Raw genomic sequence first — 25,081 nt, forward strand, 5'->3', positions numbered from 1 at the left:
GTAAATAATGCTGCTACAAACATTTTGTACAAGTTTTTGCATGCACACATGTCTTCATCTCTGTTGGGTGTCTGTTGAGGAATAGAATATATGGGTTACATGGCAACTTTATGTTTAACTTTTAAGGATGTCAGTTCCAAATCAACTGTGCCATTTTCCATTCCCATCAGCACTGCATGAGGGTTTCCAGTTTCTCCACATCCTTGCCAACACTTGTTGCTGTCTTTTTAATGATAGTCATCCTAGTGGGTGTGAAATGGTATCTTCGTGGTTTTGATTTGCATTTCCTTCATGACTAATGATGTTGACCATCTTTTCATGTGCTTATTGTCCATTTATATATCATCATTGGAGAAATGTTTATATAGATTCTTCATTCATTTTCTAATTGAGTCATTTATTTTATTTTATCTTATTGAGCTGTAAAAGTTCTTTATATATTCTGTATACAAGTTCCTTATAAGAAATATGGTTTGCAAATATTTTCTTCCATTCTACAGGTTGTCTTTTCACTTTCTTGAAAGTCCCCACTGAAACACAGAGGTTTTTAATTTTGACAAAGTCTAATTTTTGTTTTTGTTATTGTTTGTGCTTTTGATATTCCATCCAAAAAGGCTTGGCATAACCCACAGTAATGAACATTTTCTCCTGCATTTTCTTCTATGTGTTTTTTAGTTTTATCTCTTACATTTAGGTCTTTGAGTTAATTTTTCTGTAGTATGAGGAAGGGGTCAATATTCATTCTTTTTTATGTGGAGTGAGTTTTAAAATAATCTCCTCATTGATGGTCAGTGAACGTTTTGCTGAAAATCAGCTGTGTGATAAACTTCCTGGGGCAGGACACTTGAGGCATCTATACCAAAAACAAATTGCCATAGAGTTCCAGCTGTTTTCTGCTCTCCCCCAAGGAGCCAATACACTGATTTAAAGTCCAAACACACACCTGGAGCTATCAAAGACCACATTTACACGTCCTCTGGTTAGCATGCTAAGGTCTCCCTATTAGGGGTGGCACTTAGGAATTAAGTGCAGAGTGATACCACTCACTAAAGGCATCTCAGGGAGTTGCATTCACTTTTCGGCACTGATCCACACAAACACAGTTAAAGTACAGCATGTGACCTAGAAGTCAGAAAATGTCTGGCTGAGTGCTATGGTACTATTTGACAACATTTCATTGCTTTGCCTTCTTTGTTTGAATGAAAGAAGGAAAATTCCTGAAAACTGACTCACAAATTACTTCTAGAAAGGTTATGAAACAGTCTTATCTGAAAATGCTTAAGAAAAATCAGATAAACCCATCCTTCCAGAAGGCTCTTGAGTGAACCGTAGTCCAAAGGGTATATCAGCCATACCTCAAATTCTGTGCTGCTGTGGAGGGGAGAGAAACCCCCATCTGTTAAGCCATGAGATTGAGAGCCCAAGTTTAGGAACAAGTCAAGCTCGGCTCTAAAAGTGATGATTCTTCTGCAGGCAAGTTCATTTTCCACAAATACCTCTGTATGTTTTCTAGGAAGGGAACATGCATGACAAGTGTCTTTCTATAGTGCTGAGCTTAAAGAGCAAGCTAACGTATGCTCTGGGGGACCATATTGAAACTTCCGTCACTGCCCATAAATCCCCCTGGCAAATACCCTTTTATCCCCAAGAGAGCAGCAAGAAGGCACAGCATCTCAAAGACCTGGGTCAACATCCTGTCTCTACTACATGGTCTGTGTGAATTTTCAGTGAAATATGTAACATCTTTAGTCTCATCTTCCTCTCCCATGGTATGGGAATATAAAAATATTGATTAATGGTCATCCTTAGATAAACTGGGGTAACAAATGTAAAATCCCTGGCCCAAACTGGGGGCTAATATATTTTATTCTTCTCTTGCTTTCAATACCAAGGTTATGGTGGATGCCCAATTTCAAAACTCACTTCTTGGGCCTCAAAGCCAAAGAATTAAAAGGACCATTAACAAAAATGGAGGTTGGATTTATGGCTGGACATGTCAGATCCCTCTCCTATATCATTCTGTTCCTTCAGGGGTCTTAAAACCCTTGTTTCTTGGCAGGTTATAGGACCTCACTTCACGGGGTCTTCCTGCCACCCTAAGAAAAACATTACTACTGTCCTTGACTTTGGTGATCCATCAGCATGCCAGCTATTTGAAGCAACAAGTATTTATTTTCTTTGGTTTGACTATGCAAAGATGAAATGCAGCTGCCTGTTTTGGGAAAAGCTTTCCTGGTCTATGTCATTTGGTCAGGTTAAGAGCTAGAATGTATTATGACCTGTTCTGTGTGCTGACCTTTCCCAAGTGCCCCCTGGAACTTGTTTATGCAGAGGTTTTTTTAGGGACCTCAAAGCTGAAAGTAAGTGCAAGTTTCCCCAAGATGCTTTCTGGGGGTGGTTAATTGTTCAGCAGAGATATTTGTGTGACTGTTAGGAGGGAACATTTACCACAGCAAGTGTGTGAGGTCCTTTACAGAGGGATTTAACACATGGAGGCATGAGATCTGTCTCGCCTCTTCAAATGACCTTGGATGTTTAATCCTCTCCTGCACTTTCATTGCCTCTATATGATATGAAAATACTGATCTTTTCTTCCATGGTCCTCCTGTGATGTCATAAAGATCACCAGTAAGATAACAGTTATGGAAGGACCTCACCCCAAGAACAATGTATACATACAAGTAGTGGCATCTGTATTATTTGTAGTCCTGTTGTTTTCTACAAAAAAACTCAGACATTTCCTTATTGTTGAAGTGTCAAAAATCAGGACCAACAAATATGAGAACTACAAATGAGTAAGCTTGAAAAGAAACGTAAGGAATTTAGCATTTATTTTTACTGGGCCATATTACCATACATGTCCTTTTTAAGATCTGTGTGGATATAAGTAGAGATATTAAAAAATAGAATAAACTATTTGTCCTCCATATCAAGAAAGGAAAACGGAGGTATATATAAATTCCAAGCAGTATATGTTCCAAACCTCAAATTCCTTTCTGGAATTTAGCCTGGTATATATAAATCTAGACATATAAGTCCAAATGTTACTCATATAACTACAAATATGGAAAGCCTAAACTATTTGATTTTGAAATGCAGTCAGTTATAACTTCAGACACAGTTAAGTACACTCTGTTCTGCTGGAGTTCCACACATCCCCTTGAAAAATGTAAGTGGGAAAAAAGAAGACTTTGAGGATGATTTACAGTTGAATAAAACTTTAACTTTTTAGGTGGAGAAGTCCATAGCATTACTTATGACTTGATCTAGAGTTAATTCTCAATTCAGTCTAGAATTTCCATCTAGAAAAAAAAAACCTTCAATAACTTCAACAATAATAAAGTATTAAATATTTGCCCCAAACTTGGAAGAAATAAAATGGGGGTTTCCAGTTTAAACAAAATCTTATGTGTGGTTATAGGAGTCAAAGGAAAAGATGCACATTAATGTACTTTGGAAGCAGAAATATACTCCGCAGGGTACCAGGAGGGGCCAAAGAGCATGGTCGTAAGGAGCCTGGCTTTGGAGCCAGGTGGCATGTGTCCAATTCCAGTATGACTGCTCTTGTGTGAGTTCTTTAACCTGGCTGTGTCCCAGTATCTGCATCTATAAAATAGGGGTCATAATAATTCCTGTTACTGCTATGAAAAATAAATCAGTCAGCATGTGTAAAATTCTCAGGACAATGCCTGGCATATAGAAAATGTGTTCAGCTAATGTTGATTGATCGTGATGATAATACAAATGTATTTGGGGAAAAAGTGAGTAGAAGAGGAAGAAGCATTTGTTTTTAAAGAAGGAGATGGACCAGCTGATCTAATCTGCTCAAAGAGGAGTAAACAGAATGTTAGAAATAAATTAGGTTTGGGATTAGAATAGAAATGGATACCCAGTTCAAATGTATTCTTAAATTGAGACAATTGTCTTTCTTGATAATGGTAGAAATATTATTAACAGCACTTAAGGTAGTTTAAAAATAAAATATTTTGAGCAATTATTGCTTATATACTGTGGAGTCATGAAGTTGCAGTTTTAAAACAAAGTTTAAGAAGGAATCACTGTCTCTGGATTTAATAGCGAGTATCACAGAGATTATGAAATGATGATGTGGGATAATAAATGTTTTTATTGCCACAAATATGGGATGACGGCATTAGTCAAGAACGGCAGACAAAGCAGCCTGACTGCAAAGAGAGAGAGATAACCCTCTCTTTGCATCAGGACCTTTTCCAAAGCTGAGCCCTATTCTGTATGCCTTTGACCATATTTTGCCACCTATTTTCTGAGGCAATGGTTCAATATTCCATACTGGAAAGCCAACCTGGGACTTATCTTTCTATAGCAGTGACCTGTGTACCCGAGCAGCCCCACTGCTCTCCAGAGAGGGCCCCCAAGGCTGGCCAGCAATGCCCACTCACCTGCCCCACCGGCCCCTCCGCTGCCCCTGCCTGGCTGGGCAAAGCACCTGAACTCTGCCAGGAACACCCCCCGCCCCGCCCCACCGTGCTGCCACAGACACCGCCTGGGCAAAATGGCCCCGAAGAGATTCAGTTTTGCTTCTCCACCAGCTGAGCGGACTTGTCTGTGGGCTGTCTCATATCTGCCAAATTTATTTCAGCAACACTTGGCGAAAGCCTAGGCTGTGAGCTCTTCATGCTAAAAATGGAGAATTAGAGCCAATATTCTTCCTCTAATTTTCTTAACTCTAGGAGTTTAATATATATATATATATATATTCAGGAAAAGCATTGAGAAGCAGCTGGACTTCCCGGCTGAGATGCTGGATGAAAAGAGAGCAGCTGTGTTGGCTTAAGCCTGAGCTGGCTGCATAATCCTTGATTTCTTTGAACTCTGGGCCTGAGAATTCAAGGCCATAAAACAGAGCTAACCCGTGTTGAGCTATCTGATTTCTTGTGAGACATGAAGAGGAGAATTGATTGTTAAGCAGGTTGCAAATGGAAAGTGTTGCAGAAGTGCTTATAATAATAAAAGGCTTATTGCAGCACTTCCCCAGGTTCTGGGACTGCTGTAATGGGCAGGATGGCTCATGGAACCCCCCACCCCCAATGTCTATTGAAATGCTGGTGGGATGTCTACAGAAGCAAATACTCCCTCACATACGATGGTGTCTCCTATGCTTATCAACATAGTAAGTCTAGCTGGACTGCTGCTTTAGTAGAAGGTAAGCAGGGCAAGCGTGGGAGTGTTTTAAAGCCACTTATGCACAGATAGAGACACCTCAAGCATATCAAGTCTATCCAGGTTTCAGCTGGAGAGTAGGAATGAGAGGTATCTCATGTCTCTTGATATCTTCATGGTACCTTATGATCACAAAGTACTTAGCATTCTGTACCATATAGGTAAATATAGAGTAAGTATAGTAACTGGCCAATAAACCATTGGTGTTTCCCTTCCCCTAGAATTTTGTCCTCTGGAGAGATGATGGCCTGGGAGGGGAGCATGAGGAGCTCTGAGTCCCAGGAGCACATAGACTGAAAATCAGGGGGTTTGCTCTACAAATGTAGACCTGAGACAATGTCTTTCGTTCCCCTTCCATACCAGATTGTCACCTCTATGGCACACTTGTGAAGATGGTTTTGAACTGTCCTTGATTACCTCTTATTGAGTGAGTGCTACAGAAATACCTGTTGATCCAACCCCATCTGTCATGGACATTTACAGCATTCCAAGACAGTGATTCCTTTACTGACTGCCGCTGAACAGATTCCTACTTGTTGAGTATTGCTTATTGCTGTAGCTATTTTTACAAACACTGCCAAAAGCCTCTAATCCTCTCTCAGTTTGAGTGTATCTTTAGGGTTGTTCTTGTTCTTAAAACTTACCTTTCGGCAGAGAGTGGAGTGAACGAGGAAAAGGGAATCGAGGTAGGAAGCAGTTTGCAGAAAGATCCTTGGAAAAACCCTCTCTGCTGTATTGCATTTTGCATTCCATTAGAGAACAACAGATCAAAAACAAAGCACAGATCTGGCTGAGAACCTGAAAGGCAAGTTTCAGCATGAGTGAATTTTTAACAGCCTCAAAGAGGGGGTTAAAATGATATTCTGACAACTGTAACTATACTTCTTTCTTAAAGCTGTGCTCTAATAATAAAAGGTGAAATGTCAGCAGTTGCATATTATTCTGTGTAACAATAGTTGATAATTTTTCCTCTGTGGGAGCACTTGCCCTTTTATAGCTCCGACACTGCATTTTGACTGACTGTCCAAGGATGGCAATTACATAAGCCATTTACCTGCACTTGGGCAGCACAGCCAGGATCTGCTCTGCATGGTGAAGTCCTGCAGGAGTTTGCATTTGGTGACTTGAGCCAAGCAAATGAGTCCTGTGGTAGGGGCTCCTTACTGCCTCTGGTTTTTAAAACCCCTCCAATAACCTGTGTTCAGCCTTAAATCTTGGAAAAACACTGTGTTTCATGTTTTCTGAAAAGGAGGACCTGACTTCTCTGTGTGTGTCAGGAGAAGCTGTTCATGCATTCAAAGAGTCACACAAAGAGTCTTCCTCAGAATACTCTAGAAAAGGAGACAGTGCTCGTGGTTATCACTTAGTGGTGAGGGGGGTCTTCTATTTAGTTCTGTTCAGTTAATAAGAATGCTTTGAACAACTGCTCTGTTCACCAACCTGGGCATCTGCTAGAGGAAAGGCACCAAGATGGCTTTTACACAGACCCAGTGTGCAGAGAGGCTTACGTTTGGTTGAAAAAGCCAGATGAGAGGCATAATGTAGTGGGGGAAGTAGCCTGTCTAGAGGTTAGAAACTAGAATGTTAGAATCAGTCATGACCCATGAAGCTCAAGTGCCCTCAGGTCTGAGCAGGCAAATGAATGAAGGACGTGGGCAGGGCTATGGCAGAGTGGAATGTGTGAGCACCATTTAAATGGAACACCATCCCTCAGCTCCAGCTCAGTGCCATGCCAGCGCTGGCCCAGTATTGTCAAGCCTTCAGCTTTTTCAAAATACCTGTTTTTTAATGTTAACAAATAGTTCCCATTTTTTAATGGGATCTTGAAAGGTCTACACAAACCAATGCTGGAGACCAAGCTTGGCCCACAGACCAGTGGTCTTTCCCTCGAGGTTATGGCATGTACTGTCATAAAATTCCAACCCATCTTCATTGGCATTGGTTGTCACAAAGCAGGTTCTGAGAGGGAAGCAGACTCTGAGGCAATGCTTAGCCTAGAGGTGGCTGATAGAGAAGTGTTCTTGAAATCAGCACCTTTAGTAGGACAGGGAAGAAGGCAGCCTTGGATAGAGGGAGACGCTGAGCTAAAGTGCAGTCCCAGTGCAAGTCTCCACCAGCCTCCGGGGAGCAGTGAAACTGGGACCGCCCTGCAGAGCTGCTCCAGCTTGGATGAGGGGCAGGGCCTTTCACCCAGCATGGACCAGTCACTGGATGGGGGTCGCTTTGGGAAGAGGTGTGACTTTCAGTGATGAAGCTGTCTCCCATGAAAGGAATATCCCTGGTGGCAGGCAGCCCTCGGAGTAGCTAGGTCTTAGTCATCTTGGAACCCGTCTACCATCATGTCTTAAAGAGAGATGATCTCATATTCATTGTTTTTCTAAGTCCCATCCTTTCTTTGGGCTTGTCTCCTTACCCATTTCTTGCTGGCCTGGGTGCCTCCCATAGAACTATTAGAGCAGAATCCCTAATGCCTTGAGGAATTCCTCACCCTGTGATCCACTCCATGTTTGGGGCATTTGTAAAGATAAAGTCTTGACCTGAATGTATGGAGATATATGTAATGATGTACACATTTTTGCAGCATGTTACTTTTTGGTAGCTTATCATGTGCCAGGCACCAAGCTACCCACTTTGAACAAAACATATTCTGTGCCTGCAAGAAACTTGTTTTTTGTGGGCAATGAAGGTGCATAAGCTGATGTATACAGTGTGGTGATTGCTGTCGTAAGAGTGGTCACAAACACCGTCTTGAAAAGCCACTTGGACTAAAGCCTCTGTTTAGCAATAATGATAACAATCTTGGTGAATAACAGTTCACCAAGGCAATGCCTATTGGGCCAGGGAAGGTCATGTCATAAAGAGTGTTAAGGAAGTAGACTCTGCAAGATTCAGTGAATATGTGAAGAGTGGTGGAAGTAAGGACCCTAACTTGTTGAACACATTGCAGGCTTAAACATGACTGTAGATTGGGAAGGTGTGAATGAATGATGGGACAACCGAGAAAAAAATGCAAAGCACTAGGTATGTGGTACTCATAATTAAGAGGTAGTTTAATGCTGAATCTGTTTATGGAATTGGTTTCTCCCTGTGGAGTAAGGCAGGCAGTCATTCATAACTCTTATATGTGTCATATTTTGATAAATGAAATTAGAGCCATGGGCAGTGTACTATAGAAGGACAAAGGGGAGGGAGGCATTAATTCCAACTGATGAGATAGGAAATCTTCTTGAAGTAGGTAATAATGATAATGATAATAATAGCTAATATGAATGTTTCTTAAGAGGACTGTGTTATGTGCTTTCTGTGCCTTAACTCACTTAATCCTTTGCATAATCCTGCAATATAGATACTATTATTATCGTCTTTGTATAGAGATAAGGAAACTCAGGCTCTAAGAAATGCTAATAGACTGAAGATTTTGATAACAAGTGATGGCCCTGGGATTTGAATTTAGGTAATCTAAAGCTAAAGTCTGCTATTTTATCACAAAACTATACTAACTCCCACCTTGAAATTGACCTGGAAATAAACATGGAAAGAGGAGAGCATTCCAACTGAAGGGAACTGGCTTTCAAAGGTATGATGGTATTTTGAGTTTGGGGGGAAACATAGGAGGTATGACCACATATAAGGTACAGGAGTTGGGAGCATGGCTGGAAGGTTAAGCTTGGGAAATTATAGTCTCCTTGCAAGTGGTCTCATGTACCAAATTGAGGAATTAAGGTTTTTATTCCATGTGAAATGGGGAGCCAAAGAGGGTTGTGAGCAAGAAAGTGGAAAAACCTACATTGTGAAGCAGTAACTGACTGTGAAGGGTGGACAGATGAATGGAGACACTAGAGGCAGGTGATACAGAGGAAGAGGTCCCTGAATATTGCCTGGGTACCTTGTAAGCAAGACAAGGACAGAGCAAGTGGAAGGAATGTAAGGAAGAGACTTACTAGAGGTGGAAAAGAAAGGATTTGGTCATTGTGTTGGCTTGGGTTTTGAGTCTGGGATATTGGAACATGGGACAAAGATAAAGCTGGGGTGCAGAGAGAACATGAGTTCACTTTCAGGTTGTGAAGACAGAGATTTGCTCCTCAGGAAAAAGGTATTACATGTATGCGGTGCACAGATCATAAATACATATTCAATGAATTTTTGCACATGCACATGCCTGTGGAACCACCAGCCAGCTCAAGGTGTAGAACATTTCCAGCACCAGCATTCCTTCTCCCTGCCCTATCCCTCCCCAGAGGAAACCTCTGGTATGACAGCTGGCACTGGCAAGGATGCATGGGTTTTAAGTGCAATGCTTCCATATCAATACATTCTGAACCATATTAATTGGAGTGTGCTACAGTGCTGGGATGTTCACTGACTTCTTCCCAGAGGCTACTTGTAAAAGAGGGACTCTTTCTATTCAAGTGACTAATCCTTGGGTTTTTGCAGTCAGAAGTGACACACTCTAATTATACTAAGGGTGAGTAATAGCAAGGGTGGAAATTATACTAAGGGTGAATGATTTTGTCCTCTAAAGGATTCCTGTCCTCTAAAGGAGGTCATAGGTTTTCACTATTTTCACAGAATCAAATCTCTACTAAATTTTCCCCCTTTTCCCCTTCCCCCACCCCCATGTTCTAATGGGTATTACCTGAATGAGATTTATCATTATATTAATCAAATCAAATTCTGTTATGTTAGTATATTAATAATACCTTATAGTACTTCATCTTATCCTTATGATCCTTATCGCCAGCTTCAGAAGTTCATGAAGTTGTGACACTTTCCAACACATAAAAGTGGAGAATTTGATAAATAACCAGACAGGACCATCCCTCATATTTAACAATTCAGGAAACCTGAAAGCAACAGAGTGGCTTTGTTTCCTTTCTGCCCTGCAGGGCTCCTTCTGTACGGTTGTGCCATGATGGTGTTCCAAGTCCAAACTTGCTCCTGTTTGAAAGCCAAACTTAAGAGATCTGAGGCTCTTTTCTTCAACCAAATATGAGTGAAAGGATGTTTGGGATCAGATATAAAGGTGTTGGCCACCTTGGGGCTCCTGCTGAGGTAATTCTCCAGACTAAAAAGGCACCCCAAAGGGACTAGCAATAGGTTAAGCTAAAGTAAAGACCAAAAAATATCTCTTTGGTTATTAATTTCAAAAATTCTCCTGTAATTGTTGCCTTCTTGAGCTGTTGCAGGAACTGGTATGTCCATCAAGGAAAGATGCTCTCAAGTGAATTAGGTTAAAGAGATCTTTTGTTCATTAATCAAAATCAAGAGAATCCTGTTTCCTATACATTGTTCCTGTCTGTGAAAAAACTATGACAATGTTACTGAATTTCCTGGAGGAATTTTTATCACCTTTCATGAAAAAAAAATGTGTGCTTGCATGAATATACAAACATAAATAAGGATGCTTGTGAGAAGATCTATTTACTCTACACTTGAAATAGAAGTGAATTGAGTTGGCAAGGAAAGAGAATTGTGTTAATATGAGGGTTTCTCAGAGTTACAATTATAGTCCTACAGATGGGATATTAAGAAACTATTTAATTACCTTTGTAGGCTGAAGGAGAATATTTTAAGATACACTTGATCTCATGTCTTCAGTAAGAAAGTAATAGTTTTATTATGATACATTATTTTTTTAATTATTCAGTGGTGCACCTAGAAAACATAAACACATAAAAATATTTAAAATAAGCAGTGAGCCTTTTTACTTGTCACTCCCATTGCTTCCCGTAGTCCCAATACCTAGATAATAACCATGGTTAATAGTTTCTTCCAGATATTTTTAAAGCAGCTACTGGATGGATAGATAGATAGACAGACAGACAGACTAGAGTGAAATACACTTCAGAAATTTCATTTCAAAGTGAGTTGCCCTCTTAAGGATTGACTGATGAGCATAAATAGATGCATTGCCAACATTCCTAGAGTTTATAGTCTAGCAGAGGCAAATAGATACTAGTCACGCACAGGTAGATGAGTAATTATGAACTAAATGCAACAAAAAAGAGCATGTGAGTTTCTCTGAGGAAGTGACAATTATGCTGGAATCTGAAGAAAGAATGGAAAACTGAGTTGGATAAGAGGAACATGTTCCAGATAGAGACAAGAGAATGTGCAAAGACTGTGCTAAGAGGCCCCGTGTTTGTTCAAGGAACTGAAAATACCCAGAGTAGCCAGAGGGTAGACTGAGCAGAAGTGGGGAGAAACACCTAGTTAAATTCCAGTCAGGAAGTGACTGCAGAGTGTGAAGGAAAGAATGAAGGCCACTTCGACCAGCGTATGGTTGAGGGAAAATGGAGGCATTTCATGTTCTTTTGGAAACTAAAGTCTGTTAGCTCACTCATTGTCTGACCTTGCATTTGTTTTCTCCAAATAATATGTTCCTGAAATCCCCCTTCCCTTTTCAATAATCTTTTTAGTCATTTCACTGTATGTCATCGGGCCATAATTCTTTCCATCAGTACATCATTGGTGGATATAGAGATTGCTTCTGTTTTTTTTTTTTTTAATTAGGGTTGGGGGTGGTTATTTCAAACAATAGTACAATTAAAAATAACATACTTTATGGCCCCGGAAGATGACTGGTTAGCCAGAGACGGGTGAGATTCCTCAAGGGAGGAACAACCTAAGACAGGCACAGTCGCAGGGGGGCCATCAGGTGAGAAATTGGGGATCAACAGAGGTGAGGCTTAGAACCTCACACCCCCCTGTTTTGAGAGAAATCTTCTGCATCCGTGGATGTTTTGTGGCCCTTGTCTAGCTTGGATTAATACTCAGTCTATAGCACAGACCTGATCATCTACATTAGCCCTCTTACAGCACTAAACTATGTTTTCTACTTTTATCTTGCATCTACCTACCACTTCAGCATTTTATTTAAAATAATAATAATAATAATAATAATAATAAGGGAAAAATGTGGGATTCACATATAAATCAAGTATAAAAATCAAACAAATAATCATATTTGACCTGATTGTTTATAGTTCATGATGCGTGATCAAAACCAAAAGTTTCTGTGATGACTGCCCTTGCACTGTTCACCATGTAAGAACTTATTCACTATGTAAGAACTTGTATGTTATGCTTCAGAAGATTGGAGACTGTTGAGAATTAGGCTTGGGGTTGATTAATGATTGTGCATTGAGTCCCCTATACAGAATTTTATTGTTCTTAACAACCATTTGATCAATAAATATGAGAGATGCCCTCTCAAAAAAAAAATAACATACTTTGCTGTACATTTGACTTTACAAATTGGGGCAAATGTGATGTGATAAATTCCCACCACTATAATTGCTAGGTTAAAAAAAAAGGTACACTTAATATTTGATAGATATTTTCAAATTGCCCAGAACAAAGTTACAGCATAATTTGTGAGGTTGCTTGGTTCCTGTTTTTATCAACAACTTTAACAAAGATTTTCATGTTTGCCAGTCTGATTGGTACTTTTTTTTGTGACTTGCCTTCTTTTAGACTGAGTGTGTGTGTGTGTGTCTGTGTGTGTGTGTGTGACTTATTGGCCATTATTACTTATTTTTAATGTTATCAGTTTGTTAATAATATTCAGCCATATGTCTAATGGTCTTTTTCTTTATTTGTAAAAGATTCTTGAAGAGTATCGGTACTTTTTCTGAAAAAAGATGTACATACCAAAGGCATTTAATGAAATTTATCAAACACTTTTTACCCTGATTTATTTATTAGTTCTCCATAATGGTGTACTGGTCTTTATTTTGTATCTTGAGCTGTACTGTCCCTCTTTTCTATTCAGTCTACTATCTTTTCACCTCATCTTTGCTTTATTCTTTCATCAAACTCATACTTTTTAATGTCTTCTGTGATGCAAATCTTTAAAGAATTTTCTTGTTTCTTAAGGCTTTTTTTTCTAGAATGTATTTTTCAACAGTCTTTGATATCTTTATCTTTCCCCTTTTATCTTCTCTTTCCTTCTCCCCTTTCTTTCCTCTGTTTTTCTTTCTTTTTTATTGCTGTTATGCCATTTGTTATCATTTTCCTCATATTTAAAGTGGAAAGTGCTAGCTAGACCATCTCTTTTGTCAGTGTGTCAATGAACCATACTTATAATCCTATCTTCTCTGAGACCTGCTTATTTTCTCTTAAAACTTAAGTGTGAGGATTGGGTATTACTAGGATCTTACCATTGCTTAAGTGTGTAGAGAAGGGAGGGATTCAGCTGGGAGACACGAGCAGCAACTGTGGATTAATTTGGGCTATACTGCATGTTCTGCAGTTTTATTTAGCATTTCTTACTGTTATTTATTGTTTAAGAAGGGGCATAGTTTTGTCCTATCAGTGGGAACCCTTGGATGCAGATTATGATGTAATTTGGAGGAAGTCTTTGGAGCTTTTGCTTTTCACAGAGACATACCCTTACTTCCCCAGCTTCAGCTCCCCTTTCCCAAGAGTCGTTCTCACCTTACATGAGTTGTCATGGTGGTGGGCTTCTACTCTAAAAGCTCATTCTACAAGAATTTCTGCAGTCTACATTGCCTATTGACCCCCTCAGATTGCTGCCTTGTGAATTATGGGGCATTTATGAGATACCCGCAACATTTGTTGAGCTCTCCCAGAACTGTTTCCTATCCTAGAATTGCTTTGGAAACAGAGAGAATTTATTCTTGGACCTCTACACTGTTGTATCTCTCTTTCCTTGAGCACCATCTTTCAAATATTGTTTTGCTAGATTGTATCTCTTCTTTTGTTTTATTGTTGTTGTTTTTTTCATGTTTGAAATTTTTATTCATTTTGCTAAATTTGGAAGAAGGTAAATTTGGTGGTGTGACTTTGGCTACATCTAGCCTTTTTGGATTAAATTTTCTTACTTGCAAAATCAGAACAAATAATTGCTACACTTCCTATTTCTTAGGATCAAATCAGATAATGTATTACAAAATGTTTTGTGATAAACAACCTAACATTACACTTCAAAGAATGAGGAAAAGGAACAAGCTAAGCCCAAAGTTAGTAGAAGGAAGGAAATAATAAAGATGTGAGCAGAAAATATGAAATAGAAAATAGGAAAACAATAGAAGATATAAACAAAGCTAAGAGATGGTTCTTTGAAAATATAAACAGAACTGACAAACTTTCAGCTAGACTTAGCAAGAAAAAAAGTGAGAGGACTCAAAAATATAAAATTATAAATGAACAAGGAGACATAATCAGATGCCACTGAAATACAAAGGATCATAAGAAGCTGCTATGAACAATTACACATTACCAAATCACACACATAGAAGAAATGGATAAATTCCTAGAAACATATAAATGACTAAGACTGAATTAAGAAATAGAAAATCTGAACAGATCAATGATGAGCAAGGAAATTGAATCAGTAATCATAAATCTCCCAACAAGGAAATGCCAGGACCAGAAGGTTTCACTGGTGAGTTCTACCCAACACTTGAAGAAGAATTAATTCCCATCCTTTGCAAACTCTTCCAAAAAAATGGAAGCGAGAGAACACTCCCAAACTAATTTTACAAGGCCAATGTTACCTGATAGCAAAGCCAGATTTGGACACTGCAAGAAAAGAAAACTATAGGCCAATATCTCTGCTGAATATAGATGCAAAAATCTCAAGAAAATATAAGGATACTGAGTTCAACAGCACATTAAAAGGATCATAGACCATGATGAGTAGGATTCATCTTGGGATGCAAGGATATTTCAACAGAGGCAAACCAATAAAGGTGATATATCACATTAATAGAATGAAAGATAAAGCTCATATGATCATCTCAATAGATGCAGAAAAAGCACTTGACAAAAGTCAACATCCTTTCATGGTACAAAGTCTCAACAAATTGGTTATAAAAGGAATGTACCTCAACACAATAAAAGTCATATATGACAAGCCCACAGCTAATACACTTGATGGTTTAGATGAATGGTGAGAAGTTAAGAGCTCTTCCTGTTAAAAGCAGGGACAAGACGAGTGACCACTCTTACCACTCCTATTCAACATATCATTGGAAGTTCTAGCCAGAGTAATCAAGCAAGAAGAAGAAATAAAAGGCATGTAAATAGAAAGGAGAGAAGTAAAATTGTCTCTGTAGGTAACATGATCTTATAGATAGAAAACCCTAAAGACTCTATCAAAAAACTGTTAAAATTAATAAATTCAGTGAAGTTGCAGAATACAAAAACCAATGTACAAAAATCAGTAGCTTTTCCATCTGTAAATAACACACTATCCAAACAAGAAATAAAGAAAATAATCCCATTCACAATAACATCAAACATAATAAAATACTTAGAAATTAATTTAGCCAAGGAGGTGAAAGATCCATATATTGAAATAAGTCACTGATGAAATAAATTGATGACACAAATAAATGGCAAAATGTCCTGTGTTCATGGATCAGAAAGAGTAGTATTGTTAAAATGTTCATACTACCCAAATCAATGTACAGATTCAATGCAATCCCTAATAAAATCCAATGACATTTTTCACAGAAATTATATACTGTATTATATACTTGAACATTACTTAGAGCATACACCTTAAAATTTCTTACCACAAACTTGACCTAGAAGTTTACATACTCCCCAGATGAAGAAAAGAATCTCAGCATAGCCTGTGTTTTCACTGTGTCAATTAGAACATACCATTTTAAGATTTACATTAGCACCTGCTAAAAGGCCCAGCTTGTTCAGGAAGAATTCTATCTCAAAGCTAAGATTGCATTTTAATCAAACGAATGGTGGCTCAGGCACATTGGAGGCAAGGTAGACAGTCTTGATTAATATGCTTCCAGACAGAAGCTGATATCCTGGAAAGGAATCAAAGCAGTGTATTTCTTCTGTTAAGTTTGAAAAAGAAGAAACTTAATGTCTTATCAAAGGTGAACATTCTGGGACAATTTGGCCAGTCTGCACCTGGCCCTTTGTCGCTTTCAGGAAAATACTCAACCTCCTGTAAAACCCTAGACCCTAAACCCTTAAGGGCACCTCTTCTTTCAGGTAGCCCGCACTCCCCTTTCTCCGAGTGTGCACCTTTTTGCTTTAAATAAACTTCTCACTGTTAAAAAAAAAAGTAACTCGTGAAGTGATAGATCTGGTAATCATTTTGGTGATCTTACTGTGGAAATCATTTCACAATATATTACCTACATCAAATCATCACATTGTACAGCTTAAATTTACACAATGTTATAGGCCAATTATATCTCAATAAATCTGAAAAAATAGCAAGAAAAAAAGGTGTTTTATGAGCTGTAAAGTTCCTTAAACATGTAAATTAATCTTACAGTTATTTGTCTAGATGGGACAGAGTCAAAAGACTAGGACAGAGTCAAAAGACTAGGATGATGTATTCTCAGCAGTGAAATGATAGACTGTGTTCTTAGGCAGGTATGGTTAAGCATTTAGGGCTGTATGTAAAGTGGACCCGAAAGGAGTAGGAATTCCATGATGGAGAGGAGAAGGCAGGGTACAGAGGAAAGGTGGGTGGAGTATACCTGTTATGTTTAGAAAATGCTGAGTGCCTTGATTTCATTGAAATACAGAGTCATGGAAAAGAATAGAAGGAGATGAAGTAAGAAAGTTAGGTAGGGGTCAAATTATAAAGGACTATCTAAGGAATCTGGAAGTTATTCTGAATGTAGTACAGCCTGGACTTGATTTTAAAAACCTTAGCAGAAAGCTCATACTTTATATTTAGGAATGATTATGTGGGCAGTGGTGTGCAGGAAAAATGAAGATGAGGAGCAGGTAGATGAGTGGCTCCATAGCAGGTGAACACAGATCTGATGTGCCCAGGACAATCAGGTTCAAACTTGTTATTCCAGAGCAATTACTGATAGTGGCTCCATTCCCTCTTAATGCTACTTATAATGAAATGATGGTGATAATCCTAAGGACCTTGGTCAGGGCTGAAGCAATGGGAGGTGAAAAAGGGGGCAAATGTCAGGATATAAAAAAAGAAAGAATTGATAGAAGTTGATATGTTGCAGTAAGAGTGAGGAGTGGAGAGGAGAGACTAAAAGGTGGGTCCAAATTTTCTGCCAGAGAAACTGGGATAATAGTGACAATAAAACAAGGGGGATGGCAGGAACTGGAAATATCATGGTTTCAGAGGAGCAAGAATTGGTTGGCTGTGGGCAGTTGGGTTCCAGGAGTCAGTGAGGATCCGACTTCTTTGTCACTCATAGAGCTGCATGCTGAAGCTTAGGAGTTACACATCACATTTATAAACATTCGTTGACTGTGCTCAGCACTGCAGGGCAGAGCAGAGATGTTGGATTTACTTGCTGAGTCACCATCCTCAATTATGGAGACTTGTCACAGAATCCTCATGCTGAATAGGGATTACCTTACAGTGCTTTCCACTCCTGAAATGGGGCAAGTGGCTCAGACAAAACAAATAATGAGCAATACCCAACTACATTCTATCATGGCTCAAAAACTTTTCCACTTCAAGGATCGTGAGACAGTTGTTTCCTTTGGTTTTATATGTGAGTCCCTTTTCATGTCAGAAAACATTCTCAAGATTTTTGTGCCCGTGGCTTTCCCTTCTTGGAACTCAACACCGGACAAACAGAGCTGACCTTTCTTATCTCTCAGTGTATGGCTTTTTGTGACCTAATTGGGAACCTTTGTTTGAAATGTTTTAAGTGAGAAATGTAAATCACAGAATATTATGTGTAACTGTAACATTTTGGGTAAAATTATGAAAATGTGTGCACATATGAATGTAGAAATGAACCCATAAATGTACACACACATTTATGTATCCAAGGTAGTGTAGTGCTTAAATATGCAGGCTTTGGGATTAGGCAAGGCTGTTCAATTGTCATCTACAAAGTGGGAATGGTATATCTACTTGATAAAGTTGTTATAAGGGTTAAATGAGATGGTGACTATAAAATGTTTTCAAATGATTGCAGCATTAAAATCAAAACTGAACAAAAGGAAAAGAACCCAGTTGCTAAAACAATTGTATTTGGGTTGCAGGATTTTGGAAAATTTATGTTTTTCTTCTTTATACTTATCTTTTTTTCCCCCTAGGTTTTCTGTTATTATTTATAAAAAAGGCAAATGAAGTAAAATTGATTCAGTGAAGTTTTTGTTAATTAAATGCATCTCCTAGAATAGTATTTACCAATAGGAAAAAATTCATACATTTCTTAATGAGTTCTTGAGTTCAGAATTTTCAGTTCATGCATTTCCTGTCTATGGTATCTCCCTCTTGTCCCCTTGAAGCCCTTTCTCGACTCTTCCCCTTCTGAAGAGGAAAGACTCAGTAGCCTACTCTGTTGGGACCCTTGTCACCCAACCTTGAAGAAGTGATAGACTGTTGGGTCAGAAGATAAATACCCAGTGTTTCTGTAAATTGCTTGTCTTTGCTTCCATTCATATTTCTGTCTTCCTACTTCTTCTAAGAACTAGCTTTTCCCAACTAAAAGCCTATAGGATTGGTAGCATTTTCTCTTTTTTTGAATACAAGAGGAATTCCCCCACTAAACATATATTTTCATTAAAACAAGTCAGGAGCTACCTTTAGAATCTAAAGCATGTGCTTGTTTTCTTGAGAAATTTCAGGTGATCCTAACAAATGCGTCAAAGACAAATGTAATTCTACTACATTTACCTAAATATTTGCACAATCTTGCCTCCTTTTTATTTACAACATGAGTCCTAAATCATTTTGTGTGATTTTTACACATGACAAAGTGGAAGAGGTATTTGGGGTTTGTTCAAAATCTTCAAGGGACAGCGGGGCTTAGGGGAAACAATGATCCCCTTCCCAATTTAGCCTGTGCCTCATTCATGCTGAGACCATATTACTGGATGATAGAGTTGGTTTAATTCAACCTTGTTAACAAGAGGAGAAAAATTGGTCTGTGAATCAGCCAACTGGACCATTGGGAAGCTGTATGAGTTTTTGCTTCATGCTTGGTCACTGAATTCCTGTATCTCTCATTTTATACCCATTCTTGGTCATCTCAAACAAATCACTTTTACAAATTAGCATTAACCTGTTATCTAGCCAACTTTGCAAAGTCCCATATCTCATAGACTCATGAAATTCTGTAGCTATGAAAAGCCATAGAAGGTCTTTCCCTCTTAGTTTATGGCAGAGTGGAAGGAAGAAGAGATTTGCCCAAGATAATATAGCACTATCCATTTTCAGCTATCAAATGTTGATTCTTCCCTAGGGAGTTATATTCTGAGTCACACCCTACACAGGGTAGCATGCATGCTAACCCTATCCCCTGTCATACTGTTATTGCTTAATAATCTAGAACTAGAACACCTCTGAATCCCACCATACCAGGCTTGCACAGTTCTTTTGACACACCTAAATCCTAGGGCACAAATGCTGCCATCATGGCTGCATCTCTGCTTCTTCATCTCTTGGACAGGCTTACTTCATGTATCAAGTGTGATGCCATCAGGACTAAAACCTTCACATCACCCTAGTTTGCATGACCACATTTTTAGGGAAGAGGCAACAAAGAGGATTCTCATCCCTGTGTCCAACAGATAGGACATTCTATCTCTCCTGGTCACTCGGTCACTAATGAGAATAGAGGGCTTTGGCTAAACCAAATGGAATCTGTTCCACATAGGGAAGAAGGATTCCCTTGTTATAAATTTATTTTCCTAGAAGCAAGATACATTGGCCAGGCAGAAACAACAACTGTCCATTTCAAATTTCAACCAGACTACATAGGTAGTAGTTTTTTATTTGATGGTAGATATGGTGGATGTGACAATGTTAACACTTTGGATGTCATTTGAATTTGGGGGATGAGTTTTGATCTGACAAGCACTTGATTTCCTGGCAGATGAGCTGGAGTCAGCCAAGGCTTGGCTTTAGGCTTTGTTAGGGCAAATCTAGAGTGGTGCTTACTCTAGGAACTGGAGTCATCCTCCTAAGACATTGTTTTTTGGGGGTCTCAATTAAATTTTGGGAGGGTTCAGCAAGGTCTCTTTTCTCTAGCTAATTGGAACTCCACCATTTCCTGGCAGTGTGCAACCTTCAGAAACTTTCCTGGTCACATAATACTGTTTCGGTGAGGCCTTTGTGTGCTTAGCTTAAAATTCAGCTAAGACTCAAGGGAACTCATATGCATATTTCTGGAGTTCTTTCCTTGTGAGAGAGAATACCCAGCCCCACAAATTCCTGCCGTATCTGCCAGCCAGATCTCAGTTTTCTCTACCCAGCTGCTCTCTGTTTGGGCTCCACTTCCCTGAGTTTCAATGTGAAAAGTGCCTACAGGCAGATAGCCAAGGTGAATGTGGAGCTCATCACCTGTGTGTTACTTATCAACTGAAACTGTTGCTTCAAAATTTCATCCAAGTTTATAGTTGCTTAGGTCCATTTACCCATTACAGCCAGATGTAAAACCATTTTTATGCTTCTGCAACTAAAGCATAAATAAATGTGATCACTCACCAAGTTTGGCTCTATAGGCAAGGCTATTTTATATTAAGAGGAAATTTCCTAAAAATACCAAGGACAAGTGTCGGCCTCTTTAAATGAGTTATGGGAGCTGGTAACTTAATCTTGGGTGAATCCTTTGTGAAAATTAATCATCCTTTCCTAATTTATCTATATGTCTGTGAATTCTGATATTTATTTGTCTCCTTATTTTCTTTTCAATGAGGATATAGTTGCCTATTGAAACAGCTTTGGAGTAAGGGGAAGAGAAATGGACTTGAATTCAGAGTATCTGGGTTCAAATCTTAGCAGACCTCAACATCCCTGGGCTTGTGATTGTCTGTAAAATGGAGTAAAAATACCAACTTCTCAGGATTATTATTATTATATAGTTTCAAGAATATTTTCCAGACTCTTGCTATTTTCTATCAGCAGTAGCATGGGGGACCAGGCAAATTTAGAATTAGGTGAATCTAAGCATATTCCTTCAAGTAGCTTTTCTCTTGTTCCCTGCATAGCTAAATGTAATATTAATAAAATGTTTGAACATGAAGTGTTCAATATGACGAATCAACCAAATCCAAAATCATTATTGAAAGCAAGATAGTATATGCCACTTTTAAATATGTCTGTTAGCATCTGGCTTCACTGTATAGAAGCTCACATTCCTTTTCTTTTCTTTTTATTAATCTCTATGTCATAAAATCTGACCCTTTATAAAGAAAAGTAAAACAGAAGAAAAAAGATATGTGTGTCAAAGAATTCATGTATTTGAGTTTTGTATCTCTAGTGTTTAACAGTTTTATAATCCACATTTATAACTTGTTGAGAACAATAGACTAACTATTTTAAACACATTAGCTTTGCTAAAGATTAACTTTTTACGTGTCTGGCAAGTATGGTGAAATTTCAGCTTTGAGGATAATAGACAGAAATATTTTCCATCACTGCCTGTGTTCTGGATTTTTAGTAAGACACTAATGCCTATCCTCAGTATGTTACATTCATTTGCAACCAATATGATTCAAGCATTTTATCTTAGTATATATACCCTTAGAAGAAAGTGAAATAGGTCGGCCTTGATAAATTAAAACTTAATTTTAGCCTCACTTCACTTCTCATTTGTCTGTGTTCATTTCATATTCTCATTAAAATTTAGAGAAATATAAAATATTTTAGAATCCTCATCCTAACATATATAGTAGTCTGATCTGGACTCCACAAATGCTTTAATCCACAGTCATTTTATGTGACTTGAAAGTTTTATTATTATTTGTTTTTAGATAATAGTATCAGCCTTAAAGACTGTTTATTCCCATAAGAAGTTATACAACATTTTATTAGTCTTAAAAAGGACATTACAAATATACATATACATAAGTAAACATGTATTTAAATACTTTACACATACATATATACACATATACATATACTTAAATACTTAAAGCATAACAGGAACAAATAAAATACGTGTGTCCTCTTCCTATGTACTTTTTCATTGTAGCTTCAGGGTTAATATTTGCTTTAAAAAAATATGTGCTTTCGTGTAGAGGTCTGTCTTTACCTATAAGCTTATAATGTTGTCTCAGAAAACATTTACTATTTCATGTGTGTTCTGAGTAGACCCTTAACTCATACAATGCAGTCCAAATTAAATCTATACCATTTGATTGGGCATATCCCCTATGCCTCTTTTTTCTACTGAACATAGTTGAATCACTTTGGCTAATTAACAAGACATTTTTCTTTGTTTCTTCAGTTTTCCATCTGAAGTGCACCATCAGGTGACTGCATGGCTGTAGGTCTGAAAATCAGTGTTTGTTTACTATTATTCCCAGCTGCCTTGTCTGTTCTCATAAAGGGCTTGTCAGAGGTCTGTGTGGCCTAGGCTAGTGTCACCCCCAGCAAGCATGGGAAGAGCAATAAGCTTGTTCAGGCAGCTGGGAGTCGTGGCTGGCCTCCAGGGTGTCAGCTGAAGACCTGGAGTGCCTGGACAGTTTGGAAGGTCATATGATAGAAAATCACAGTGAGGCTGCGATACACGGCGTCCACTTGCTTTCAGGATGGCTCAGACTGCAGCTGCAGGAATGGGCTGACCTCCATTTACATGCACCTTCATCCTCCTCAGGGGGTTGGCACGTATATCATCTCACCAGGTTGTGGGAAAAGAGCAGCCAGAAGGCTCCCTTTGGTTTATGGGAGCCAATATCTCACACTATGATATTGTTTGAAAATTAACAATCTAGACTTTGGTCTTTGCTGGAGTTTTCCAACTTTTTAAAGTCATGGAACTTTAAAAGAAATCTTAACCTGACACCCAATATATAAGATAGATGAGAGCTTTCATTAACATTTGGATGGGAGGGTCCAGAGTCCTTCCCTCTTAGGCCCTCTCTCCTTCTATGTCCCTGAGGAGACCCCAGGCCCCCAAGGCCCCACAGTGCATAGCCTGAAAACCTGAACAGCGGCAGGACTGCATGCAGGGTGTCTCTTGGCTGCAGCATTCACACTTGTGACACCCTGTATGTTCTCAGTGGGTGTCTGGAACGTCCTGTCACATTTGCAGAAGTCTCTGGGTTGCACAATGATGAGTGAGGTGTCCTGGTGCAGTAGTGAGGCCCCTCAGGCATGATTCAGTCAAACTCTGAGGGACTATGTGACGTGGAGCCTGTCATTTGATTTCTGGGGCTTTGGCCTCCCTAACAGTAAAAAGGGAATGGTCAGACAGTCATGGAAAATGCCTACAGTTTTTGGCAAAAAGATACTATTGTATCGATGGATTTGAACTGAAAGGAGCTGTTGATCTCTGCCTTACCCTTGTAGACGCAGTGGTCCCTGGATCACTTCAGAGACAGCCTCTCCAGTCCATTCATTTGTAGCCAGGGTGGGGTCGCCAAAACTGGAGCACGTCTGTGTGTGCAGAAGCAGTGTCGCCCGCTGATTTTTCCACAAGGGATCGCTGTGCTCCGAAGTCTGCTGCCTTCATTGGGAGCTGTCTTACCGGCACTCCTGGCCATGTTAAGCCTCAGTTTTCTCATCCATTACATAACAGAACACAGCACCTGCTGTGTGTGTCTCACAGATTAGCTATGGAAGCCCAGATGTGTGTGAAAGCACTTTGAACACTGACATGGATGCCCGCGGCAGGGGCAGAGCTGTCATTTCCCTGGGTTTCGGGAGGACAGGGGAGACGGTGAGGAGCCTGGACTGAGCCTATTCTCCTTCGACAAACAGTGAGCCTTGCTCATACCAGATTTGTCAACACAAAATTACTCATGCTATTAAAGACTCCTCAATCTCAAATGTAGGCTGAACTACCTTTAAATGGATTTAAAGCTATTATTAAAATGGAGCTAGAAATGACAAATGCCTCCCGCAATTGCAAGGGTGAGGACCCCTGGGTGCTGAGGGAGTCCTGCAGAGCACCAGCTTCTGAAGAGCCCTTGTGCCAGCCCCGAGGATGCTTCTGCTGATATTATTGTGGGACAACACAGGGGAGAGGCTGCTTATGACTCTCTCCCTGAGGGAGGCCTGAGAAGCCAGGCAGCCTCTGATTTTGTGGGCAACACTCATCCATCCACACTAGGGTCAGGGTGCAAACGAAAGGGTAGCCATAGATAATCCTTGTACAGCTGGCAATTTCTATGGCGGCTCTCAAACTAAACCTAAAAGGAAACCCCCAGCTACAGCAGTTTACAGACAAATGATTATCATGAAGCTAACTAACATAAACCAAGCATACTTCAAAGAATGTGATCTGCTTCACCTTTGGACTGAAGACATGTTAGGAATCATGTCTTAAGCCTTTTCTTATGTTCACTAGTTACTGTACATTCAGTTATAACCTTCCTCTTGTTTGTAGACCAAGATTTTGATGAAGTTACTCTGGGTAAAAATATTTTCATGAGTGGATGGTACAAAAAGACAAATCTGTACCTTTTACTTGGTACTTTAATCTTAGGCTAAATTTATCACTCTGAAATGGTGCTTGTCTGAGATAGGATTTTTAACTTCTTTATTGTTCAGAAACATACTATACAGGTTAAGAGAAAGGACTGAAGAATTAGAACTATCTTGGAGCTCCAGCTCTATTACCTACTGTTTCCTTGACCTTGAGCAAGTTTCTTATCCTCCCAAAGCCTCTGTTTCTTCATCCATCATATGGGACTAATAATAGTCTTTCCTTCCTGGGGCTCTTTTGAAAATTATATGCAAGCAGAGTTCAATTAATGTAAAGTCATTAACCTCTTTGAAGAATGAGTCAAATGATCACACGGCCTCAATTCAAGTGAGACATAAAAGATCTTGACCAGTGAAACTGGAGCCAGAGTCACCGAAGCTAAAATTAAGCCCCTTCCCAGTGTGGGGAGCCTTTGGAATCTGTCTGAACTTGTCCTCAGTAAAGCTGGCACTGAGAAGATAAGGTGATGTGGGCTGTTATGGGTTGGGTTTTTCTCCTGGGTTCTT

The 25,081-nt window shown here is 39.1% G+C and overlaps 1 protein-coding gene across 10 annotated transcripts in view; it reads left to right on the forward strand.

Moving 5' to 3' along the window:
- THRB (thyroid hormone receptor beta) overlaps positions 1-25,081 on the forward strand; it is a 370,782-nt gene that overhangs the window by 91,365 nt on the left and 254,336 nt on the right. Inside the window, exon 1 of one of the 10 annotated variants that reach the window (XM_057491370.1) lies at positions 5,606-5,626. The exons of 8 other annotated variants lie outside the window; for them this stretch is intronic. The gene's annotated coding sequence lies outside the window, so the exon portion shown is untranslated. Of the gene's footprint in view, positions 1-5,605; positions 5,627-23,966; positions 25,039-25,081 lie in introns of those variants that run through there. One more of the 10 variants, XM_057491373.1, reaches the window with a different exon arrangement.

Source organism: Manis pentadactyla, chromosome 14, assembly GCF_030020395.1.
Source record: "Manis pentadactyla isolate mManPen7 chromosome 14, mManPen7.hap1, whole genome shotgun sequence".
NCBI lineage: Eukaryota > Metazoa > Chordata > Mammalia > Pholidota > Manidae > Manis > Manis pentadactyla.